The following is a 12,698-nucleotide window of genomic DNA, read 5'->3' on the forward strand; positions in this document are numbered from 1 at the left end:
AAACAACCGATTGATTCGAGGAAACAACCGATTGTTTGTTTTGAAACCATAACAGAAAAACTGTTTTCTTTGACTGAGCTTTAAATGCTTTAACTGAATGCGCTCCAGTCATTAAATGCTTTGACCAATCTGTTTTAAATGCAATTAAGAGTTTGTTAAGATTTGATAACAAGCTATATTCTTAGATATATTCTGAAAAACTGTTTTTATGTTTTAAGAATCTTGAAACAAAGTTTTTGATCTAAGAGAGTTTTTCAAAGAGTTCTGAGATTGCTTAAGAGTTGAGAGATTGATCAAGGTGCTGAATAGGATTCTACTTGTATTGATTTCAGATTTTCATCTGTAACAAGTGTAATCTTTGTAAACTGCTGAACAATTTGTGTGTGTGTTTTGCTGAGATTGGTTGTGTGTTCTTGAGGTGTTCAAGATCAGCAATCTTAGTGTTGGCCAAGGAGAGTGTGTTTCATGAGGTGTTCAAGGTCATTCTCTTGGTTGTTGTGTAAGTAATCAAGGTGTGATTGCTTAGTGGATATCCTCAGGGTTTCTGAGAAGACTGGATGTAGCTCTAGTTTGGAGTGAACCAGTATAAACAACTGTGTACAATTTCTCTATCCCTAACTCTTTAATTCCAGTTTGTTTGTTGCTTGCTGGTATAAACAATCGATTGTTTCGAAGAAACAACCGATTGTTTTTCCTAGTATTACAATTTTGCTTCCTGTTTTGGCTAACTGAATAGCTAAATCAATTGGTTTCTGAAATAAGTTCATTCTAGCTTTGAAAAGTTTGCGAAAACCCCTTTAAACAATTCACCCCCCCTCTAGTTTAAAGCCATCTTTTCTAACATTTTTCATCCAAGAACTTGATCAGATGACTCAGTCCTTCACACTTCTTTAGAATTCCTGCACAAGCATGAGTTCAAGCAACAAGATTTGGCCCCTTCACAAATGTGTGTCCAATTGATTTCTTTTTCTCATTTGGAACCTCACATCCTTTAGGAATCCATTTCATGAAGCCCCTGGGAACATAAAACTTTCTTATTTTGCAGAATCTAACCGAATGGCCCTTTTTCATGCAATAAAAGCATGTAACAACCGGTTGTTTCGACTTAACAATCGGTTGTTTTACTGGCTTTCTTGAAAAAAAAATTGAAAACTTATCTTGTTTGTTTTGTGGATTAAAGTCTAAACCAGCCTTTCCAAAAACACAGCTTTAGGATGCCAAGACATTCTCAAAGTTAGATTTCCCTTTCGAAAGCTTGTCCACAGTGTCAACAAGATAATGCACTTTCTTCTCAAGGTTTTCACAATTTTCGCAAATGAGAGTGTCACACTTGCAAGAAGAATTTTTGAAATTTGTTTCCAGATTTTTGAAATCATTTTTAGATTTTTCAATCTCATCTTCAAGTGATTTTACTCTCTTTTCCAGCCAGCTGTTAAGTTCTTTCAATCGGTTGTTTGAAAGCACCAATCGATTAGCTTCATCGTGAGTTTCTTGAAAAGCTTCAAGAAATTCAATATAATTCTGTTCATTTAAAGAAGCACAAGAACTTACTTCACTTGAGCTGCAAGATTCATCATCATCTTCAGCAATCAAACAGATATTTGCTTTCTCATCTTCACTTGATGAAGAGCTTGATGATGATACTTCATTCTCATCCCAAGCTATGTAGGCTCTCTTTGTGATGTGATTCCAATAGCATAGAATAGAATGATTCTTGACACTCTTGGGAATCACCTTGAGCTGGACATTATTTAGGCACTTTTCTTAGAGTTGGATCAATGTTCTAAGACAAGAACTCACCAAAAACTAGTACCAAATCCCAAACTCATTTGGATGTTCCTCATATTGTCAAATTGAATCAACAAAGAGAGGTAAAATTAAAACACACCGAACAGAAAAGGATGACAAGCAATCTGAACCGAACAAAGTGAAATTAAAAGGCAAAGAACAGAAAAATAGGTGCTGGAAAAACAAGAACAGCCGAACCAAACAACAAGACAACAAGCTAGAACAAGGAATTAACAAAGAAGAAAGGAAGGAGAGAAGAATTGCTCATGAAGATGGAAGGATGATGGATGATCTCGCCACTAGAAGTGTGGAATGCTCCTAGATGAGAGTGCTGCCGCCACTTAAGGACTCCATGGATCCTTCAAGATAAGACTAGAGAAGAAGGCTCAAAAGCTCTCCAATGATCACTCAAAATTTGAGTATAGTTTCTTTTCTCTAAATTTCAAATCTGAATTTTACAAAGGGAGCACCTCTATTTATAGCCTAAGGTCCTGAAATATAAGCTACACAAATTCAAAAAACTCCCTCCCAAAAAGCTTTTAGAATTTGCGCCTAAAACAAAGCATGAGGAAGGTGTGACCTCTTCCTTCACTTTGGCACCTCCTTTTCTACTCCTACACCTATCTACTAACACACACCCCCTAAGGAAAATTATTGTCACCCATGAGAAAAGATGTTCAAAGACATTACCCTAGATACATTCCGTGTTTTAAAAATACATCTAAGGCGATGTCTCATGAACTCTATACTCCTTCACCTTTTGCAAATGATCCTTGGGAAGACATAAGCCTAAATTTCATATTAGATCTTCCTAGGACAACAAAAGGTTTTGATTCCATTTTCATGGACATGGATAAACTCTTCCTTAAAGAAGTGACAAGTCTTCATGATTTCTCTTCAAACTTAGTGTTGGATAGAGCTCTAAAATTTGAAAACCATCATTTGAGGATTCTCTTGGAAAAACTTGCAACTAAGTTGTCCTTTTCAAATTCTTATCATCCTCAAAAGAATGGTCAAAATAAAATTGAAAACATAGCTCTTGTTACTATGCCTAGAGAAATTATGAAAGACAACCACAATTCTTGGGATGAGTATCCTTTTTCTATTGAGCATGCATACAATAGAGTAGTCCACAAGACTACTAATATTTCTACATTTGAAGTTGTATGTGAACATAGTCCTCTTTCTCTTTTTGCGTTGTTACCACTTCCTAAAGGAATTATGCCTAAGGAACAAGTAACCACTATTGAAAATTTTACAAAGCATGAGAGGAATAGAGAACACATGCAACCATCAAAAGAGAAATATTGTAAAAAGTTGCCAAAAACAAAAGAAAAACAAAAATGGCAACTTCATAAAATTGATTTGTATATGACTGCTTCAACTAACTCATTTGCTTTATTTGAAAATTCCCCTAGGTGGACGTTTGATGCGGGAGGGCAAGCATAGTTGAAGAAGCAAGAGGCTGCTATCCGAGATCAAATCTCTAGATCTGAGGATAGATCTTCTCAAGGAGAAGGAGATGATGGACACCATCCAGCCACATCCATTCCCCTAGCCATGAAGAAGAAGAAGCAATGGATTTGAGGACAAATCCTTTTCAAGAGGGAGGGGATGATGGAAGAGGCCCAAGCACAAGCCCACATACAAGCCCACCAAAGGGTAGATTTGGGCCAACCATAGAGTTATGGCCAAGAGGATCCAAGAAGACGTTCTTTTACATGTTCAAATGCCATAAACTCTAGTGTAGAGTAGACTTTAATTTCTTGTCAAAATTAGCATAGGAACTTTATTTGTAATTTTCTTAGAATTAATTTTGGCACCTAAAACACCAACCTAGGTAAACTTAGAGTTTCTAAAAAAACCTCTAAATTTACCAAGGCCGGTCTAGAAAGCCCGTGGAGGGGGTGAGCATAAAAACTAGACACACCCCTCCCCATGTGCTCATTTGTGCACCCATGTGCCATGTGCACCCATGTGCTTCACATTTACATTTCATTTGGCTAGCATTAGGGTTGCATTATGATTCTCCTTAGCCTATAAAAGGAGGAGCCTACACCTTGTATTTTCAAGTTTATTGTGAGTAAAGTTATGGTGCCATTTTGTGCCAAGCTTTGCTTCTCCTAGAATTCTAGGCTCTAAACTTCACATCCTTCACCTTTCCTTGGGCTGGCCGAACCTCCCTATAATCATACCTATCATGCACCTTCAAGATCAACATCACTCTTAGGAGGATCTTGCACACACACCTTCATAGCTTCCGCACCATTTTCTTACATGATTCAAGAAGACCTTCATGAAAAATGCCATCATCAAAGGCTTACAAGAAGCATGTTCAAAGCTTTAGGAGCTAGGGGACAATTATTTTCTCTTTTTGTAATTTCTTTGGTTGATGGTGCTTAGAGGGAAACATTAGAAACCTCTATTGTTATAGCATCTTTTAGGCTTTAGTTAGGAGCTTTAGGAGGGCGGGTGCGTTAGTAGATAGGTGTAGGAGTAGAATAGGAGGTGCCAAAGTGAAGGAAGAGGTCACACCTTCCTCATGCATTGTTTTTGGCGCCGATTCTAGAAGCTTTCTAGGTGGGAGTTTTTGAATTTGTGTAGCTTGCATTTCAGCACCTTAGGCTATAAATAGAGGTGCTCTCTTTGTATTTTTCAGATTGGAATTAAGAGTAAAGAAACTATACTCAAATTTTGAGTGAGCATTGGAGAGCTTTTGAGCCTTCTTCTCTAGTCTTATCTTGATGGATCCATGGTGTCCTCAAGTGGCGGCAGCACACTAATCTTGGAGCAGCCATCCTCCAAGTGGCGTGATCAATCACCTACTCTTCCATCTCCATAAGTGTTCTATTCTCTAGCTTTGTTTCTTATTCATTTTCATGTCTAGCGTAATTGTTCTTGCCTTTTTTGGTTCGGCTATTTCTATTTTCCAGCAAGTTATTCTTCCTTTGTTTGATTTGGTTCGGTGTGTTTAATTTCCAGCACTTCTAATTTAGTTTGCTTATCTTTTGTTCCATTCTTTTCAGTTGAATTTGATCAAATTGGAACTTCCATATGAGTTTTGGATTTGGTGCTAGTTTTGGTGAGTTCTTGACTTAGAACATTGATCCAATTCTAAGAAAAGTGCCTAACTATTGTCCAACTCAAGTTGATTCCTAAGAAGATCAAGAATCTTTCTCTTCTATGCTATTGGAATCACCCTTCTCATCTTCGTAACTTGACCATTGTTCCCTCATCTGGGGGTAGAGGCGCCTTTCGGATCCTTCTCTACCTCCCTGAGTTTCAGAACAATGATCTGGTCTTACTGGGTCAATATTGGTGTTTCACTTAAAGGGGAAAAGGCATTTCCTTCCCTTCCCACCACTTAAGGTCACAAACACCCCTGACTTTTCAGCTCATCTTGCCTGAACTCGCTCAACGACGAGAAGGACTTTATCTAGTGCCTCCACTTTGCCCAGGGTTTACATCTCCTCTTCCCCAGATGCACTGAGGACTTTTAATCTTGCCTCTATCTGCTGGTGCAGAGAGGTCTTTTAATCTGATCTCGCCTGCGCTCGCACAAAGTCGAGGAGGACTTTATCTAGTGCCTCTACTTTGCCCAGGGTTTACATCTCCTCTTCCCTGGATGCACTGAGGACTTTTAATCTCTTTCTCGCCTCAAGACGCGCGAGGGCGTTGAGGTCTTTAACCATTGTCGGTGCCTCCGATCACCGAAAGACGATGAGGACTTTAAAACTTTTAACTGTGCCGCCGATCGCCGAAAAGCGATGGGGACTTAAAAACTTTAACTTATGTTGCCGATCGCCGAAAAACGATGGGGACTTAAAAACTTTAACTGAGAGCATGCACCTTTTCTACAAGCTTTCAACATAAACATGCATGCAAACTCAAAAACTTAAGCTTGAAAACTCTTCTTTTATTGGGTGGCCTCATTAAAAACCCTTCTTAGGGAAAAAAGAGTGCCCCCTTTAAACTGTTTTAACAAAAGCTTGCAAATCTTTTCATGTTCGTTTCTACTTACAAAGCTTTAACTGTAATATAACTTGAGGTGTGTGGCGTTCCAAGTGCGAGGAATCGCCCCTCCTTCCAATGTCTCTAGGCGGTAGGCGCCGTTCCCGAGCGCCTCGGTTATTCTGAACGGTCCTGTCCACTTAGGCGATAACTTGTTTTCCATCTCGTACTGGTGGGCCTTCCTCATTACCAGGTCACCCTCTTTAAACTGCCTTGGCATCACCTTCGATTTGTATCTTCGTTCAATCCTCCTTTTCACCGCCTCGGCTTTTAATCTCGCCTCTTCCCTGACCTCATCCAGCAAATCCATATTCAACCTTCTTTCTTCATTCGAGTGTTCCGCTACAAAGTGCTGGAATCATGGGCGCCTTCTGATCCTGCCTGTTGACCAGAACGCGAGAGCCTTGCCTCGTCAAAGGTGTCTTCCTCTGGATCGGCTTTGCACCGTGCTAGCTTCCGTCCTTCACCTCGATTCACCTCAAGAACCTGCAAAAGACAGAACGGCGCCGCTGCGGCCGATTGCGCTCCGATGCTCAAGTCAGCGACTGAACCACCAAAATACTAAGAGAAAAACTAAGAACTCCAGGAACCGTGCAATGTTCTCTCTCAGCGTACTCAAGTTCTCGCAAGCGTAAAAGAAGTATTCTAAAACGCGCGTACCTCAGAAGTTCGTTAGAATCCCTTATATACCTGTGCATCTTCTCTCTCCTGACAGTTACACATCTGAACACGTGGCTCGCGTCCAGTTGTACACGTGCCACCATCTGGAGCATCCTCTGCTTGAGCGTCACTTCTTACTCTTCAGGTTGTTCGACTAAGTTACCCGCGCCGGGAGTAACTCGATGTATAGCTGCCTTGGAGCGCGATCTCTTCTGTGTGGCGAGTACGGGTGTCATCATACACACCTTCCCTGTGGTCTCGTCGGCCGCCATCATGATCTACTTCACTTGCTTCACCATGCATGTTCGGGTAAGCTGTTCCCTGGCCTTAACCTCTGGCCAGTTAGGGAATGACCATCTGACAACTTCATCCTTCACTTCGAAAGCCTTGAACAAGCTTTCCTGATCTTTCGGCGATGTCCTCCTCTCAGCGATCTCCGATCGCCTTGTCGCCTGGGTTCGCATCCGGCGACTACGACACAAACTTGGTGACCGCCGGTTTAGGTATGCTAGAGATCGGGGCACGCCAACTTAACGACTGGCAACTACACGAGCCCCCCGACCTCCTTCCCTTCTGTCAGCCAGGTGTCCCGTTCAACACGCCTATATTATAACTTGCTGCCACGTCATCACTTCCGACTACCTGGGCGGTACAGTGTGCTTGCTATGACATCTTTCATTTGAGGATTCCAAGACCTCAAGATCAGATTGGTGCAAGGACATTATTTCTTTGAGAGTGACCTCTTTTTCTGCCTCAATTCACTTCGGCATTTTGATTGAAACACTCACTGTTTTTGCTCATTTTGTTTCTTAACTTGTTTGCTGTTTTTAATTCCAAATGGCTGGATTTTCAAGTGATGCATCCTACAAGAAGAATTCTCCTTCCAAAGCTTCAATCCTTGGTGAATTACATGAAGCACAAAGAACCATTAGACGCTTGGAAGAGAAATTGCAAAAGATGGAGGTGCAACAAGCTAGACCATCTCCTTCAATCCATGATGAGCATCATAGACCTTCAACAAGAGCCTCTTTAAATGATTTTGGCCGTGAAGATGAGCATAGGAGAAGGAGAACTCCACCCCAATTCCATGGACAAAGACATCATCATCAAGGGGAAAGACATCACTACGGCAATGGCTTCTATCATGATGCAAAGTCTAGGCTTCCTTCGGTCAAGCTTCCTTGTTTTAATGGCTCTAGTGATCCTAATGTATATTTAGATTGGGAGGCTAAGTGTGAACAAATATTTGAGATCCATGAGATCCAAGATGAGCATAAGCTTAAGCTAGCCACCCTAGAGTTTAGTGATTATGCCATGAAATGGTGGCATGGAATTGTAAAGGACATTATCTATCACAAGGATCCTCCCGTGGACTCTTGGAACTCTTTAAAGGATCATATGCGCGCTAGGTTTGTGCCCCCACATTTTAGGAAAGACCTCATGTTGAGACTCCAACGATTTCAACAAGGCACGCTAAATGTGGATGAATATTATAAGGAGCTAGAGACGCTTGTGCTTAAAATTGAATTAGAAGAAAGTGAGGAAGCTATGATTGCTAGGTTTGTGAGTGGTCTTAGGAAGGATATTCAAGACATTGTTGAGTTACAAGAGTATTCATCATTGGGCTCTTTAGTTCATCTTGCAATGAAGGTGGAAGCCCAACTTGCTAAGAAAAACTCTTTCAAAAATGCTTCCAATGATGGATACTACTCCAAGTCTTGGAGAAACAAAAATTCTTTTTCTAAACATCCTTCCAAAGATTCTTCTTTCAAACCCAAGGAAACTAAGCCATCTACTTCTAGGCCTAAATCTCCCACTAGAACGTCTAATACTAAATGCTTTAAATGTATGGGTTATGGTCATATAGCTGCAAATTGTCCTTCTAAACGAAGTATGTACATGCATGAGGGCATTGTAGTTAGTGAGCATGATTCGGATTCTCCTAAGCATTCATTGCATTCTTATGCATCTAGTGAGGAAGAGAGCGAATGTCCACTTGAAGGGGATTTGTTAGTTGTGAGAAGACTTCTTGGACAAGTTTCACAACCTTTTGATGAAAGTCAAAGGGAAAATATTTTCCATACAAGATGTCTTATTCAAAACAACATTTGCTCTTTGATAGTGGATGGGGGTAGTTGTGCAAATGTGGCTAGTACAAGAGTAGTAGATAAGCTTGGATTGCCTACTATCTCTCATACAAAGCCCTACAAATTACAATGGCTTAGTGAGGTAGGAGAAATAGTTGTCAATAAACAAGTCCTCATCCATTTCTCCATTGGAAAATACAAAGATGAGGTATTATGTGATGTTGTGCCCATGGAAGCCACTCATGTTCTTTTGGGAAGGCCTTGACAATTTGATAGAAAAGTTTTACATGATGGCTTTACCAACAAACTATCTTTTGAATTTCATGGTCACAAGGTTACTTTAAAATCTCTCTCTCCAAGAGAAGTCCATGAGGACCAAGTTATCATGAAGAAAAAGAGGGAGAGTGAAAAAGATAAAAAAGATAAAAAAGATAAGAGTTCTAAGCTTACACTCCTTGTGTCTAGGCGTGACATTGAAAGGGAAATAGTGGCTCATCATCCTCTTTTCTTAGCCATCCTTAGAACTCTTAGAGTAGAATCACTTGTTGATAGTCCTCATTACTTGGAAAATTTGGTAGAAGAGTTCCAAGATGTGTTTCAAGATCCTCCAAATGGACTTCCACCTTTGAGAGGGATTGAGCACCAAATTGATTTGATACCGGGCTCTTCTTTACCAAACCGTCCAGCATATAGGACCAATCCAAGTGAAACCAAGGAAATTCGCCAACAAGTTGAGGCTTTGATTGAGAAAGGGTGGGTGCAAGATAGCATGAGTCCTTGTGCTATGCCTATCATCTTAGTGCCAAAAAAGGATGGCACATGGCGAATGTGTTCGGATTGTAGGGCCATCAATAACATAACAATTAAGTATAGGCATCCCATACCTAGACTAGATGATTTGTTGGATGAATTACATGGTTCAAAAATCTTTTCAAAGATTGATCTTAAAAGCGGCTACAATCAAATCCGTATCAAACCGGGTGATGAATGGAAGACGGCTTTTAAGACCAACTTTGGTTTATATGAGTGGTTAGTTATGCCTTTTGGTCTAACTAATGCACCAAGTACCTTCATACGCCTCATGCATCATGTTCTTAGACCATTCATTGGTAAGTTTGTTGTTGTTTACTTTGATGACATTCTCATTTATAGCTTATCTTTGAATGACCATAGGTTGCATGTTAGGCAAGTTTTAGAAACCCTTAGGAAGGAACATTTGTATGCTAATCTTGCTAAATTGATGTTTGCTCTTGATCATATAGAATTCCTAGGGTTTGTTGTGAGTTGCAAAGGGGTCCATGTGGACAAAACAAAGGTGATGGCCATTCAAAATTGGCCTACACCGAAATCTTTGAATGAGGTCCGAAGTTTTCATGGACTTGCTTCTTTCTATAGAAGATTTATCCCAAACTTTGGTACCATTGCCGCACCACTCAATGACATAGTGAAAAAGGATGTGGTCTTTCAATGGGGAGAAGCACAACAAAATGCTTTTGACACTTTGAAAGAAAAATTGACTAATGCTCCCATCTTGGCCCTTCCTAATTTCACTAAGACATTTGAGATTGAGTGTGATGCTTCAAGCATAGGTATTGGGGTTGTTCTCCTTCAAGAGGGCCACCCCATAGCCTATTTTAGTGAGAAATTGAAGGGAAGTCATCTCAATTATTCCACCTATGATAAGGAATTATATGCACTTGTTAGAGCTTTGTTTACTTGGCAACACTATCTTTTTCCCAAAGAGTTTGTGATACATAGTGATCATGAATGTCTTAAATATTTGAAAAGCCAAAACAAACTTAACAAGAGGCATGCTAAGTGGGTGGAATTCATTGAGCAATTTCCTTATGTGATCAAACACAAGCAAGGCAAAGTAAATATTGTGGCGGATGCTCTTTCTAGAAGATACACTTTGCTAAATCTTTTAAGCTCTCAATATCTTGGTTTTGATCACATTAAGGAACTTTATCATGATGACCTTGATTTTTCTCTCATCTTTCAAGAGTGTCTTAAGGGAGGACACAAAGACTTTTTTATACAAGATGGCTTTCTTTTTAAAGGAAAACGTCTTTGTGTTCCTCAATCCTCTATTAGATTATCTCTTGTTAGAGAAGCTCATGAGGGGGGTTTAATGGGACATTTTGGGGTTGCTAAAACTTTGGATGTGTTGCATGAACATTTCTTTTGGCCTCATATGCATAAACATGTTCATAGTTTGTGTGATAAGTGCATAGCTTGCCGCAAAGCTAAATCTAAGATGCATCCCCATATACTCCTCTTCCTATCCCTTCAATGCCTTGGGTAGATATATCTATGGATTTCATATTAGGCTTACCCAAGACATCAAAGGGAAAGGACTCCATTTTTGTGGTAGTGGATCGTTTTTCAAAGATGGCTCACTTTATTCTTTGCCACAAAGTGGATGATGCATGCCACATTGCAAACCTCTTCTTCCAAGAAGTGGTTCGCTTGCATGGGATCCCTAGATCTATAGTGTCCGATAGAGATTCCAAGTTCTTGAGTCACTTTTGGAAGACCTTGTGGGGCAAGCTTGGGACTAAGCTTTATTTTCTACCACTTGCCACCCACAAACTGATGGTCAAACCGAAGTGGTGAATCGAACTTTGGGACAACTATTGCGATGTTTTATTTCGGGGAATCCTAGAGTGTGGGAGAATTTACTACCCCATGTTGAGTTTGCTTATAATCGTGTAGTAAATTCTACCACCTCACATTCTCCTTTTGAGGTTGTCTATGGGTTTAATCCCCTAACACCTCTTGATCTTCTTCCTATTCCCCTTCTTGGAGATGTCTTGTGCAAAGATAGGGATGAAAAGGCTTCTTTTGTGAAAACTTTGCATAAAGACATCAAGAAGAGAATTGAGAAGAAGGTTGGCAAGTATGCTGAACTTGCCAATAAAAGGAGAAAAGCATTGTTGTTTGATGAGGGTGATTGGGTTTGGCTTCACTTGAGAAAGGATCGTTTTCCTACTCAAAGGAAGTCCAAACTAATGCCTCGAGGGGATGGACCTTTCCAAATCCTCAAGCGGATTAATGACAATGCTTATGAGTTAGATATGCCTGATACATTCTTAGGTAGTCTTACTTTTAATGTCAGCGATCTAACTCCTTTTTCTATAGGTCTCCAGAATTCGTGGTCGAATTCTCTCCAACTCGGGGAGTATGATGGAGATCAAGCTCAAGTGGACATGGAGGCCAATCAACAAGTTCAAGAGGAGGTGGAGGCGCAAGTAGAGGACGCCCATGGAGGTCAAAGCCCACCTCAAAGGCTTACAAGAAGCATTTTCAAAGCTTTAGGAGCTAGGGGACAATTATTTTCTCTTTCTGTAATTTCTTTGGTTGAAGGTTCTTAGAGGGAAACATTAGAAACCTCTATTGTTATAGCATCTTTTAGGCTTTAGTTAGGAGCTTTAGGAGGGGGGGTGCGTTAGTAGATAGGTGTAGGAGTAGAATAGGAGGTGCCAAAGTGAAGGAAGAGGTCACACCTTCCTCATGCCTTGTAATTGGCGCCGGTTCTAGAATATGTTTAGGGGGGAATTTTGAATTTGTGTAGCTTGCATTTCAACACCTTAGGCTATAAATAGAGGTGCTCTCTTTGTATTTTTCAGATTGGAATTAAGAGTAAAGAAACTATACTCAAATTTTGAGTGAGCATTGGAGAGCTTTTGAGCCTTCTTCTCTAGTCTTATCTTGATGGATCCATGGTGTCCTCAAGTGGCGGCAGCACACTAATCTTGGAGCAGCCATCCTCCAAGTGGCGTGATCAATCACCTACTCTTCCATCTCCATAAGTGTTCTATTCTCTAGCTTTGTTTCTTATTCATTTTCATGTCTAGCGTAATTGTTCTTGCCTTTTTGGTTCGGCTATTTCCATTTTCCAGCAAGTTATTCTTCCTTTGTTTGATTTGGTTCGGTGTGTTTAATTTCCAGCACTTCTAATTCAGTTTTCTTATCTTTTGTTCCATTCTTTTCGGTTCAATTTGATCAAATTGGAACTTCCATATGATTTTTGGATTTGGTGCTAGTTTTGGTGAGTTCTTGACTTAGAACATTGATCCAATTCTAAGAAAAGTGTCTAACTATTGTCCAACTCAAGTTGATTCCTAAGAAGATCAAGAATCTTTCTCTTCT

Source organism: Phaseolus vulgaris, chromosome 8 (genome assembly GCF_000499845.2).
Source record: "Phaseolus vulgaris cultivar G19833 chromosome 8, P. vulgaris v2.0, whole genome shotgun sequence".
NCBI lineage: Eukaryota > Viridiplantae > Streptophyta > Magnoliopsida > Fabales > Fabaceae > Phaseolus > Phaseolus vulgaris.